Source organism: Saimiri boliviensis, chromosome 1 (assembly GCF_048565385.1).
Source record: "Saimiri boliviensis isolate mSaiBol1 chromosome 1, mSaiBol1.pri, whole genome shotgun sequence".
NCBI classification, from domain to species: Eukaryota; Metazoa; Chordata; class Mammalia; order Primates; family Cebidae; genus Saimiri; species Saimiri boliviensis.
The window spans coordinates 141752220-141765833 of NC_133449.1; the positions used below are offsets into that span (position 1 = coordinate 141752220).

Here is a 13614-nt window from a genome sequence, read left to right on the forward strand (position 1 = left end):
TAGGCATCAATGACGAATCAAAGGGCTCGATTAAATAAACACATATTGTGTGTCTGCAATGTGCCAGGCAGCATTCTAGGCACCGGGGGGTGTACCTGGTGAATAACGCACACAAGGCGCCAGATGATTTTAGGTAGTGACAAGGGCAAGAATGAACATAAAATAAGACAACATGATCAATGTGACGGTGGCAGGAACAGAATCAGAGGTGTCTCTAAGAAGGCAGGATTTGAGCTGAAACCTTCGCTTGGAGAAGAAGAGCTCCAGGCAGAGGAAAGAACTGCTGCAGAGGTTCTGGGGGCTGGAACAAGTTGGTTGATTTGAGGAACAGAAGAAACATGTGTGGGCGGCACAGAGTGAGGCGGGGGAAATGAGAGATGAGATGGGAGAGGCAGGCGGAAGCCAGGTCATGCTGGGCTTTGCTTGATGTGGGAAGGAGTTGGGATTTTATTGCAAGGGTGATGGGAAAGCAATGGAGAATGTAGAGTAGAAACGATTTGCTTATTTATTTAAGTTATTTATTTATTTGAGAAGGATTCTTGCTCTGTTGCCCAGGCTGGAGTGCAGTGGTGCGGTCTCAGCTCACTGTAATCTCCGCCTCCTGGGTTCAAGCTATACTCCTGCCTCAGCCTCCTGAGTAGCTGGGACTACAAGCCTGTGCCACCACATGCCGCTAAATTTTTTTTTCATAGAGATGGGGTTTTGTCATGTTGGCCAGGCTGGTCTCGAATTCCTCAGGTGATCTGCCTGCCGTGGCCTTCCAAAATGCTGGGATTATAGGCGTGGGCCACCACACCTGGCCCTATTTGCATTTTTAGAACTGATCTCTGTGGAAAGGAGCATATTTTGGGGAGCAAGAATGGAAGCAGGGGACCGGTGAGAGGCTGGTGAGTGGTATGGACGAGTGGGGTTGTGGTGCCTTGGACCTCTTTCGTGGCACTACAGATAGAGAGACGGTGGACCATTTTCCAGGTGAACACACCTGATGCAGACAGTTTTCTTTGTAATGTAATATGTTGCAAACGCACAGTGGTTAAAGCCCCATAGAAACTGTAGCTTCATGCATTTTAGGAGGGTCAAACAGCTCCACTTCTCAGTTGACCTGAGAAGCCTCCTATTCCTGCCCTATGAGAAAAACTAAAAATCATTAAAATCCTCCTTAAGAGACAGTGGCTTGACTGATCTTGTCCCTGCAGAAAGTTAATCTCCTTGGCAGGCAGGAGGAGGAAAGAAGAGTTGATATGTGTATTAAGTGCCAACTGCATACCCTGATCTCATCTGATCCCGCAGTAACGCTACAGAGTTCAAGTTATTAGCTTAATTTTTTTTTCTTTCTTTTCTTGACATGAGGGAACTGATGTTCAGATAGGTTAGGTAAATTGCCCAAGGTCACATAGCTAACAAGTGACAGAACTAGGATCCAAACCCACATCTGTCTGATTCCAATTCTTCCCACATCATTCCTGGCTGGTGGGGCCAGTTTGGGATATCCCACCTACTTGAGATGTTAAGGCACGAGAATAGTTTTGGCCTGGGAGGCAGAGTTTGCAATATGCCAAGATCACATCACTGCAGTCTAACCTGGGTGACAGAGAACCTGTCTCAAAAAAAAAAAAAAAAAAAAAAAAAATTTCCCTAATGGTCAAAATTTAATGACGCCAAAGAATCTAATGGAGAAAGAGGGAGTTTGGGTCTTGAGATAAACAGGCTCTTTAAATCAATTAGGGTGAACACATGCTATCTGCCTTGACTCTTTCCAAATGAAAGACTGATGGTTGCTACCAGTGGATCACGGAGCAGCATTGAGGGTTCAAGACCCTCATGATGAAGAAGATCTATGCTGTAAATCCTGCCCTTACTACTGGAGCTGGTTACTTGGTAGGAAGGCTCTGGGGGGCTCTGTCTAGTGTTTCCAGCAAGTCCCCTGGCCCATCTCTCCAGCAGCCATAGGACTATGTGTGTCACTCAGAGCAACCCAGAAGGGAGTAGGTCTTTCAGGTTAGACCTGGCCTGACTGCCCAGGACTGTCTCAGAGAAAGGCTGGGGCATCCTTCCCAGTGACAGCACATAGGAAAAGCCAGCCCATCAAGTATAAGCAACAGGTTCATCATGCCCAGGGTCACAGACAAGAACATGACACTGTGTTCCTCTCTTTGGGGCTTGTAGTAATCTGGGGAGTGTGTACACCTACTGCCAGACTGCAAGCTCCTTGCAGGGAGGAATGTGTCTGAATATTATTTTTTTCTTTCTTATGATTTTTGCTGCGTTTGAATAGATTAACTCACATTGACTGATAGATATTGCCTGTTTCCTCCAGGATTTGACATCGCCACTGGAATTATAAGCCCATAATGAGGAAACTGAGGCATTAAGAACAGCACATTTGAGGCCAGGTACAGTGGCTCATGCCTGTAATCCCAGCACTTTGGGAGGTTGAGGTGGGATGACTGCTTGATCCCAGGAGTTTGAGATCAGCTGGTGTAACATTCTCAAAACAACAACAACAACAACAAAAAAAAAACCAGAAAACTTACCTGGGCAAGATGGTGCATGCCATCTTGCTACTCAGGAGGCTGAGGCAGGATAACTTGAACCCAGGAGTTTGAGGCTGTAGTGAGCTATGATCGTGCCACTGCACTCCAGCCTGGATGACAGAGTGAGACTGTTTTTTAAAAAAATAAATAAAAATAAGGCCGGGCTTGGTGGCCCAAGCCTGTAATCCCAGCACTTTGGGAGGCTGAGGCGGGCGGATCACGAGGTCAGGAGTTCAAGACCAGCCTGGCCAACATGGTGAAACCCTGTCTCTGCTGAAGATACAAAAAATCAGCCAGGCGTGGTGCTGCATGCCAACAATTCCAGCTACTCAGGAAGCTAAGGCAGCAGAATCACTTAAACCCGGGAGGCAGAGGTTACAGTGAGCCGAGATCATACCATTGCACTCCAGCCTAGGTGACAGGGCAAGACTCTGTCTCTAAAATAAATAAATAAAGAAATAAAATTAAATAAAAAATAAAATTAGGCCGGGAGCAGTGGCTCACGCCTATAATCCCAGCACTTTGGGAGGCTGAGGTGGGGGCATCACGAGGTCAAGAGATCAAGACCATCCTGGTCAACATGGTGAAACCCCATCTCTACTAAAAATACAAAAATTAGCTGGGCATGGTGGCGCTTGCCTGTAGTCCCAGCTACTCGGGAGGCTGAGGCAGGAGAATTGCCTGAACCCAGGAGGTGGAGGTTGTGGTGAGCCGAGATTGTGCCATTGCACTCCAGCCTGGGCAACAAGAGTGAAAATCCATCTCAATAAATAAATAAAATAAAATAAAATAAAATAAAAATAGAACAGTACATTTTGTAATCAGACAGCTCTAGCTTCTAGGTACAAAGCTTTGGTTTCCTTACTTGGAGAACGGACATGATGGGCTGCACTGTGGAAAGGATCTGTGGAGGTTAAATGAAATTCTGCACGTAAGTGTTTTGCACAGAGCCTGGGCTCATCACAGCACACAGAATGAGTACATCACATTTTTTCAACTACCCCCAATGCCTTGCATAATACTTTGTGTTTCAACAGGGACTTTCACATTCTTTAGACTGACACTCACATCACAACCCTTATAATGTGTTTGTGTGTGTGTCTTTAAATATAAAGGAAATGCAAGTTTTATGACACATGTCATATGTGTGATGACATTAGATATTTTCTATTCTAGTCGATTAAAAACAGGCTGAAGGGGCACAGGGAAATTTTTGGAATGACAGAGAGATTTCATATTTTGATTGGGGTGGTGGTGACATGGGTATATGTTTTAAAAACCATTGAACTCAGCCAGGCGTGGCAACTCACGCCTGTAATCTCAGCACTTTGGGAAGTGGGCAGATCACAAGGTCAGGAGTTCAAGACCAGCCTGGCCAAAATGGTGAAACCCTGTCTCTACTAAAAATACAAAAATTAGCTGGCACCTATAATCCCAGCTACTCAGGAGGCTGAGGCAGAGAATTGGTTGAACCCTAGAGGCACAGGTTGCAGTGAACCAAAATCACACCACTGCACTCCAGCCTGGGCGACAGAGTAAGACTCAGTCTCAAAAAAACAAAAAAACAAAAAGCATCGAACTCTACATTTAAGTGGGTACATCTTATTGTATATAAATTAATTCTCAATACATGCACAGCCCTCTAAATTTTTTATTGAGATTCAATTCACATTCCATAAAATTTGCCCTTTTAAAGTGTACAGTTCAGTGGTTTTTAGGGTATTCACAGAGATACCATCTAATTCCACTGATTCCAGAATATTTTCAAAGAGAAAAGAACCTCCGTACCATACCCATTAATAGTCACTCCTGATTCCCCAGCCCCGGTGCCTGATGATCACTGATCTCTCTCTGTCTCTAAGGATTTATATATTCTGGTCCAGTAGGCCCAGGAGCACAGACATTGAAGCTCCATCAGTTACTGGGCCTCCCAGTGAGGGGACAGGCCCACTACCCTCCCGAATGAAGTTCTGAACTAGAGGGTCTCCATTTGGTCCAGGTGCTGGGTGGTGAATTCCAAGAGCATCAGAGACACCTGAAGGTGACTCAGCCTCTGTGTCCCTGCCTACCTCCCCCGCCCACCCCAGGCCCGTGCAGGCTCTGGAAATGCACCTTACTCACTCTCCTCCGCTGCCTGTGGAAGGCGTGAGCAGCGATGCACCCCGCGAAGGAGTCGGGAGTGGATCTCCAAGGTCAGTGTGGCAAACCCATCACAGAAATGCAGGGAGCTAAGGAAGGTTTAGGAACGTGTCCAGCAAGGTTGGGGCTGGAATAGTTTGGCGGGGAAAGGAAAGGAATAAGTAAAAGTGCTGCTGTGCCAGGCGCCGCGGCTCACGCCTGCAATCCCACACTTAAGAAGGCCAGGGAGGGAGGATTGCTGGAGCCCATGAGTTTGAAACTAGCCTGGATGGCAAAGGGAGACCCCATTCTCCACAAAAAGGAAAAAACAAAAACAACAATCAATTGTGGTTGCCGACTGTGTGGAGGAGAGAGGAACCTCTAGGTGACTCAGGTCCACATCTCTCCCTCCGACACCCAGACACCACCCAGTGCTCTGCCAGTGCGCCTTGCTCACACCACACCCATTCCTTGGAAAGGTGCGAGCAAGGAGATACCGGAGGCAGGGAGATGGCCGGGAGGAACAGCCTCTGCCAGGTCAGTGAGGCAACTCCGCCCCCAGACCTGGCTGGCAGCGTGGGTGGATCCACTGACGCCAGCTCTGCCGTCACCTGGAAACAGCCTGATACCGGGGTTTCAAATGAGAGGTGGTGTGCCGTCAAGGACCACCTGCCGTGTGAGAGAAAAAGGCCCCCTGGTCCAGCCCTCCTCAGCAGGAAGGGAGGCAGGACTCTGGTGACGTCTAGTGAAAGAACCAAGGCACACAGACATGGTAAAATGTCTAAGAGGTGGTGCTATTAACAAAAAGCACAGCGCCCAGCACAGACATCTATGATCTTGCTTACATCATAAAGTTACTAATGTGATTGCCCATAACAGACCAAATCTGGAAGGATCCTCGCAAGTCAATAATAATCTTCAGGGAAAGCAATGTCACTGTCTACCCTTAGTTTTTATATTTTTTATTTAAAAAAACTGTTAAAATTATTGTATATTTATTTTTTGAGACGGAGTCTCACTTTGTCACCAGGGCTGGACAGCAGTGGCACCATCTCGGTTCACTGGAACCTCTGCTTCTCGGGTTCAACCAATCTCCTGCCTCAGCCTCCCGAGTACCTGAGATTACAGGCAGCAGCCTCTATGCTCAGCTAATTTTTTTGTATTTTTAGTAGAGATGGGGTTTCACCATGTTGGCCAGCTGGTCTCAGACTTCTGACCTCGTGATTCACCCGCCCCAGCTTCCCAAAGTGCTGGGATTACAGGTGTGAGCCACCGCACCTGCCAGAATTTATTTAAATTAACAACTGTATGCTATTTATATAATTTAAAATATAAAATATGGCCAGCTGAGGTGGCTCACGCCTATAATCCCAACTCTTTGGAAAGTTGAGGCAGGCGGATCACATGAGGCCAGGAATTCAAGAGCAGCCTGGCCAACATGGTGAAATCTTGTCTGTACTAGAAATACAAAATCAGCTGAGCATGGTGGTGTGCGCCTGTAGTCCCAGCTGCTCAGGAGGCTGAGGCAGGAGAATCACTTGAACCGGGAAGGTGGAGGTTGCAGTGAGCTGAGATATTGTCACTGCACTTCAGCCTGGGTGACACAGTGAGACTCCATCTCAAAAAAAAAAAAACCATACATTTCAAATTTTATTTTTAATTTTTAAAAATAGGCAATACATTCCCATGCAAAATCTGCCCCCCACTTTTGTCTTCTTCTGCCTAGATACTCATTCCCCCTGCCATAGGTAACTAATTTACTAATTATCTGTGTTTCCTTCTGGAATTTCTTTATGCAAATGTAAGTAAATTTGCATAGAGTTTCTTTCTTTCTTTCTTTTCTTATTTTTTTTCAGAGATGAGGGTCACTCTGTCGCCCAGGCTAGAGTGCAGTGGTGTGATCATAGCTCACTGCAGCCTCAACCTCCTCAGCTCAAGCAGTCCTCCTTTCTCAGCCTCGAGAGTTGCTGGGACGACGGTCACAAGCCACCACACCCAGCACATTTAAAATTTTTTTGTAGAGAGGGGTGCCTTGCTATGTTGCCCAGGTTGGTTTCAAAGTCCTGGCCTCAAGTGGTCCTCCCGCCTTGGCCTTCTAAAATGTTGAAATTACAGGTGTGAGCCACTGCACCTGGCTGAGAATCTTAATACATCTCTATTGTGCTCTATCTCTAGGAAGAAAGTTAGAATTCAAGCCCGATGACCAGACGTAAAGGCTCTGAAGAATTAAACATGTCTACCAGTGCCTAGTGGATATAAGGTACAACCTTTGTGAGAAGGGCTTTTCAACATTATATATATGTGTGCATATATAGAGTAATAATTGATAAATGCCATTATAAAGGAGTCAAGAAATGCAATATAAAGAAAATCACTCCAAATCTCTCCACCTCAAAATAACAATGATTCACATCAACTAAACATTATTCTGGAAAAGTGCTATTGGATAGAACTTTCTGTGATGATGGAAATGCTTTCTGTGCTGTCAATCATAGTAACTACTAGCTACATATGTTTATTGCACACTTGCAATGCGGCTAGTGAAATAGGAGAGCTGAATTTATTTTTATTTTATTCGTTTTCATTTATTTATTTTTTTGAGACAGAGTTTCACTCTTGTCACCCAGGCTGGAGTGCAGTGGTGTGATCTTGGCTCATTGCGACCTCTGCCCACTGGGTTCAAGTGATTTTCTTGTCTCAGCCTCCAGAGGAGCTGGGATTACAGGTGTCCACCACCACACATGGCGAACTTTTGTATTTTTAGTAGAGACAGGATTTCACCATGTTGGCCAGGCTGGTCTCAAAAGCCTGACCTCAGGGGATTTGCCTGCCTTGGTATTTTTATTTTTTAAATTAATTTTAACTTAAATATATAAAGCTATGTGTGGCTAGCGCATGCTGAAACAGACAAAACAGTTCAGGCCTTTTCTGTTCGTGTGTGTGAGCGGAAGGATGTAAGGAAAGCTGGAGACACAAGCATTTTGGCAGTGCCTCCCAAAAGCCTCGTCGGTGTGATTACTGATTAACCTAGGACATGTAGGAATTATCCTAAAGAAATGCAGCCAGGCGCCTGTGATCTGAGAGGCCAAGGTGAGTGGATACCTTGAGGCCAGGAATTTGAAACTAGCCTGGTCAATACAGACCCTGTCTCTACAAAACATACAGAAATTAGCCAGGCATGGTGGTACGTGTCTGTAATCCCAGCTACTCAGGGGGCTGAGGTGAGAGGATCCTTCGAGCCCAGGAGTTTGAGGCCACAGTTAGCTGTGACTACACCACTGCACTCCAGCCTGAGTGACAGAGTAAGACCCTGTCTCTAAAAGAAAAAATAAATGATTATGACTTTGCTCAAAATTGAGCTCTGAGAGCATTTATTAACACAAAAAACTGGAATGTTGTAGGAAAACAGTTACTAATGTGGGAATATGTTCTCAACTGTCTATTAAGTAAAAGGCAGGGTACAGCCAGCTCACGCCTGAAATCCCAGCACTTCGGGAGGCATGTAGGAGGATCGCTTGAGCTCAGGAGTTCAAGACCAGCCTGGGCAACGTGATGAGACCGTGTCCCTACAAAAACATAAAAAATTTTCCAGGGATGGGCCGGGCGCGGTGGCTCAAGCCTGTAATCCCAGCACTTTGGGAGGCCGAGGAGGGTGGATCACGAGGTCAAGAGATCGAGACCATCCTGGTCAACATGGTGAAACCCCGTCTCTACTAAATATACAAAAAATTAGCTGGGCATGGTGGCGCGTGCCTGTAATCCCAGCTACTCAGGAGGCTGAGGCAGGAGAATTGCCTGAGCCCAGGAGGCGGAGGTTGCGGTGAGCCGAGATCGCGCCATTGCACTCCAGCCTGGGTAACAAGAGTGAAACTCCGTCTCAAAAAAAAAAAAAAAAATTTCCAGGGATGGTGGAGAGTGCCTGTGGTCCCAACTACTTTGGACGCTGAGGTGGGAGGATCACTTGAGCCCGGGGAGGCGGAAGTTGCAGTGAGCCATGATGGCACCATAGCATTCCAGCCTGGGGGACAGAGAAAGACCCTGTCTCAAAAATAAAAAATAAAAAAATAAGTGAAAGGCAGGTTACAAAGCAGGAGGCTTTCACTAAAATGTAAATAGGCTAGAAAGATCTATTTCAAATTGCTCAGTCCATGGCGGACGCTCAATAAAGATCAGTTAAATGATTGAGTGACTGTTAAGAATTAGCACTGGGTGGTGAAATTATGAGTGATTTTATATTTTCATCTTCACCTTTGTTTATATTTTCGAACTTTCTATGGTGAACACGTATACTTTTGTAATAAGAAAAAACATGTATTGAAGAAGTATAGTTGTTGGCCAGGTGCGGTGGCTCATGCCGGTAATCCCAGCACTTTGGGAGGTTGAGGCAGGCAGATCACCTGAGGTCAGGAGTTCGAGACCAGCCTGGCCAACATGGTGAAACTGTCTCCACTAAAAATACAAAAAAATTAGCCGGGTGTGGTAGTAGGCATCTGTAATCCTAGTTAGGATTACAGGAGAATTGCTTGAACCCAGGAGGTTGCAGTGAGCTGAGATTGTGTTGTTTCACTCCAGCCTGGGCAAAAAGACTGAGATTCTGTCTCAAAAAAAAAAAAAAAAAAAAAAAAAAAGAAGTATAGTTGTTGTGTTGTAACATTTCAAAGCTGGAAGGAACTTTAGAGACAAAGACGCACACGGCTAGTGAGTGGCCAAAACCTAGTTTCCGACAACACGCAAATATCTTCCAGAGCCAAGGAGAAAATACTGCCTGATTGTCTCCTGGCCAGGACAAACTCTCGGTGTGGCAATTCAGGAGTGTATTTCAAGAGGGAAAACCAAAGGGTATTAATGCTCCCCAACAAGATATAAAACATCATGAAAAATCTTACTGCAACAAACCCGGGGCATCGTCATCTTTGCTCTAGTTGGGCCTCCCTGCCCACAGGGCCCTCAGCTGTGGCACCAGCAGGGACTCCCTCCAGGACTCCCCGTCTGGCCGGCATGGGAGAGGTGTCTCTCTCTTTCTTCTTTCTTTCTTTTTTTTGTCTCGCTCTGTCGCCAGGCCAGAGTACTTGGTGTGATCTTGGCTCACTGCAACCTCTGCCTCCTGTGTTCAGGAGATTCTGATGCTCAGCCTCCTGAGTAGCTGGGACTACAGGCATGCACCACCATACCCAGCTAATTTTTGTATTTTTGGTAGAGAACGGGTTTCACCAGTTTGGTCAGGCTGGTTTCGAACTCCCGACCTCGTGATCCGCCTGCCTCAGCCTCCTAAAGTGCTGGGATTAAAGGTGTGAGCCACCGTGCCCAGCTGCCTTTTTTTTGAGACAGAATCTCACTCTCTCACCCAGGATAGAGTGCAGTGGCACAATCTCAGCTCACTGCAACCTCCACCTGCCTGCCACCATGCCTGGCTAATTTTTTTGTATTTTTAATAGAGACAGGGTTTCACCATATTGGTCAAGCTGGTCTTGAACGCCTGACCTCAAGGTATCTAGCTTCCAAAGTGCTGGGATTACAGGCGTGAGCCACTGTGCCCAGCCAGAAGTCTCTGTCACTTGCAGGAAGAAGCCTATTACTTACTGGTTGTCCCCACATATTGGTTCTTCTTCAAAGCCTGTCCTTTTTGCAAAACTCTTAACTTAATCACTGTCTACCTCAGATTTTCTTCCCTTTTATTCAACATTTACCATTGGCTTACATGCTCAAGTTTGTTTGTTGTTTTTTTTTTGAGGCAGGGTCGCTGGAGTGCAATGGTGCAATCAGGACTCACTGATGCCTCCTGGACTCAAGTGATTCTCCTGTCTTGGCCTCCCAAGCACTGAGATTACAGGTGTGAGCTACCATCTCTGGTCCATGCCCAACTTTGGAAATTGTTGTACTCTAGTCTGTGAAACGCTTATGGACCTAGCAGCTTTTAGTTCTGTGACTCAGTCTCATCACACATTTTGGTTTTTTATTGTTTTGTATTAGTTCCTGGGAACATGGATTCGAGTGCCCTGAATATACACTCCCTCAAAAATTTTTTGAGTGGGCTGGGTGCGGTGGCTCACACCTGTAATCCCAGGACTTTGGGAGGCTAAGGTGGGTGGATCACCTGAGGTCAGGAGTTCGAGACCAGCCTGGACAACATGGTGAAACTCCGTCTCTACTAAAAATACAAAAATTAGCTAGGCGTGGTGGCGGGCACTGGAATCCCAGCTACTCGAGAGGCTGAGGTGGGAGAATCACTTGAACCAGAGAGGCGGAGGTTGCAGTGAGCTGAGATCATGCCATTGTGCTCCAGCCTGGGCAACAGAGCAAGACTCCATCTCAAAAAAAAATTTTTTTTTTTGTTTTTTTGAGTGATCACAAGGTGCTAAGCAGCAGTATTTAGGCTGGGCAGAATATCTACTGGTATTTAGGCTGGGTATCAGGGCTTGAGCCTGTAGTCCCAGCACTTTCTAAGGCTGAGGCAGGAGGATTGCTTGAGCCCAGGAGTTGGAGGCTGCAGTGAGCTATGATTGTGCCACTGTACTCCAGCCTGGTGATAGAGAGAGCGAGCCTGTGACTAAAAAAAATTTTTTAAAGATATTTATCCAAGAGAAAAGCCTATGTCCACAAAAAGGCTTTTATGAAATTTGTTATGTGTTTGTATTGTAGTCAGGGTCCCAGTAGGTAATTTGAGAAAAGTTTAATAAAGGGACTATGCATAAGGGTGTGTTTGGTCTGGAGAAATCACAAAGGCTGCAACTTCCTTTCAAAGAGAAAGGTATATGGAAAAGGATGGGGGCAGGTTGAAAGAGTAACTTTACAATGTGGAAACCTAATTCCACCTCAGCCAGGCAATCAAGGTCAACATCAAAGTCACAGATCATGTGGATAGTATGTACCCTTCATATGAAGGGATGAAAACAGCAATTGACCTCTGTGGTCTTCCTCCCCCAAACCCATAAGCTCAGTCTAATAGTGAGAATAAGTCAGACCAGTTCAAACAGAGGGGCCTACAGTGTACCTGAGCAGTACTCTTCAAACCTGTCAAGGTGGTTGTACATCAGAGGACACAGTTAATAATGTGAAAAGGCAGCTTTGGAACATGAGAAAATCTTTGCAAATAATACAGTCATGGCAGTATAAAAATGTTTCAAATAATGACAGAATATAAAACAGTGGTCCTGTGAGATTATAATGGAACACAAATCGAAACCACCTGATATATGGACTGGGCATGGTGGCTTACACCTGTAATCCCAACACTTTAGGAGGTCAAGGCATGCTGAGCACCTGAGGCCTGGAGTTTGAGACCAGCCTGGCCAACATGGCAAAACCCCGTCTCTACTGAAAAAAAAGAAAAAAAAGTCAGGCGTGGTGGTGGGCACCTGTAATCCCAGCTACTCAGGAGGCTGAGGCTGGAGAATCACTTTAACTCAGAAGGCAGAAGTGGCAGTGAGTCGAGATTGCGTCACTGTACTCCAACCTGGGTGACAAGAGTGAAACTCCATCTCAAAAAAAAGAAAAGAAAAGAAACCTGATATATGGCACTTGATATTGGCATTGAAGGTCCAGTAAGGGAAAAGACTGATGTTTAGTACTGGTGCTGGGACACCTGGTTTTGCATAATATATGTATATAAAAATATATACGCCATCTAGGTTTGTGTAAGTACACTCTGTGATGTTTGCACAATCAGTTACAAAATTGCATAATGACTTGTTTCTCATAACATATTCCCATCAAGTGACATATGACTGTGTCTGATAAGGGGTGAATATCTAGAATATGTAAGGAACTCCTACAACTGAGTAACAAAAAATTAACCTCATTAAAAAACAGGCAAAGGACTTGAGCAGACTTTTCCCCAATGAAGACATAAAGATATACAAATGGCCAACAAGCACACGTATGAAAAGATGCTCATCTTCCCAGCAACTGGGAAAGTGCAAATCAAGACCACAAGATGCCATGTTGCTCCCATTAAGATGGCTACCATCAAGAAAAACCCAGAAAATTGCAAGTGTTGATGAGAGTATGGAGAAACTGAACACTTGCTCACTGTTGGTGGGAATGTTACATGGTGCAGCCACTGTGGAAAATGTTATTATGATTCCTAAAAAAATTAAAGATAGAGGCCAGCACGGTGGCCCACACCTGTAATCCCAGCACCTTGGGAGACTGAGGTGGGCAATTCATGAGGTCAGGAGTTTGAGACCAGCCTGGCCAAAATTGTGAAACTCCATCTCTACTAAAAATGCAAAAAATTAGCTGGGTGTAGTGGCAGGTGCCTGTAATCCCAGCTACTCAGGAGACCGAGGCAGGAGAATCACTTGAACCTGGGAGGTAGAGGTTGCAGTGAGCTGAGATTGCACGACTGCACTCCAGCTCAGGTGACAGAGTTGAGACTCCATCTCAGAAAAAAAAAATTAAAATATAAATACAATATGGTCCAGCAATCCCACTTCTGAGTATATATCTCAAAGAAATGAAAGGAGGGCCAGGTGCGGTGGCTCAAGCCTGTAATCCTAGCACTTTGGGAGGCCGAGGTGGGTGGATCACCTGAGGTCAGGAGTTCAAGACCAGCCTGGCCATCATGGTGAAACCCCATCTTAAAAAAAAAAGAAAGAAATGAAAGGAGGGTCTGAAAGAGATATTGGTACGTCCATGTTCACGGCAGTACTATTCGCAATGGCCAGAAGGTAGTATCACCCAGATGCCCATCAACAAATGAATAGATAAACAAAATATGGTATATATCCATTCAGTGAAATGTTATTCAGCCTTAAAAATGAAAGAAATTCTGGTACATGCTATGGCATGGGTGAAACTTGAAGATGCTATGCTAGGTGAAATAACCTGGTCACAAAGAGACAAATATTATATGATTTCACTTACATGAGGTATCTAAAATAGTCAAATGCATAGAAACATAAAGTAAAATGGTGATCAGGAGCTTAGGGGAAGGGTAATGGGAAGTTGTTGTTTAATAGGT

The 13614-nt window shown here is 45.4% G+C and overlaps 1 long non-coding RNA gene across 3 annotated transcripts in view; it reads left to right on the forward strand.

Annotated features, from left to right (window-relative positions):
- The first annotated feature begins 1889 nt into the window (after positions 1–1889).
- LOC141585594 (uncharacterized) overlaps positions 1890–13614 on the forward strand; it is a 52065-nt gene continuing 40340 nt past the window's right edge. Inside the window, exons 1-2 of one of the 3 annotated variants that reach the window (XR_012519146.1) lie at positions 1890–4726; positions 6828–6912. This is a non-coding gene — a long non-coding RNA (uncharacterized LOC141585594). Of the gene's footprint in view, positions 6913–13614 lie in introns of all 3 variants that reach the window. The other 2 variants (XR_012519147.1, XR_012519145.1) reach the window with 2 other exon arrangements.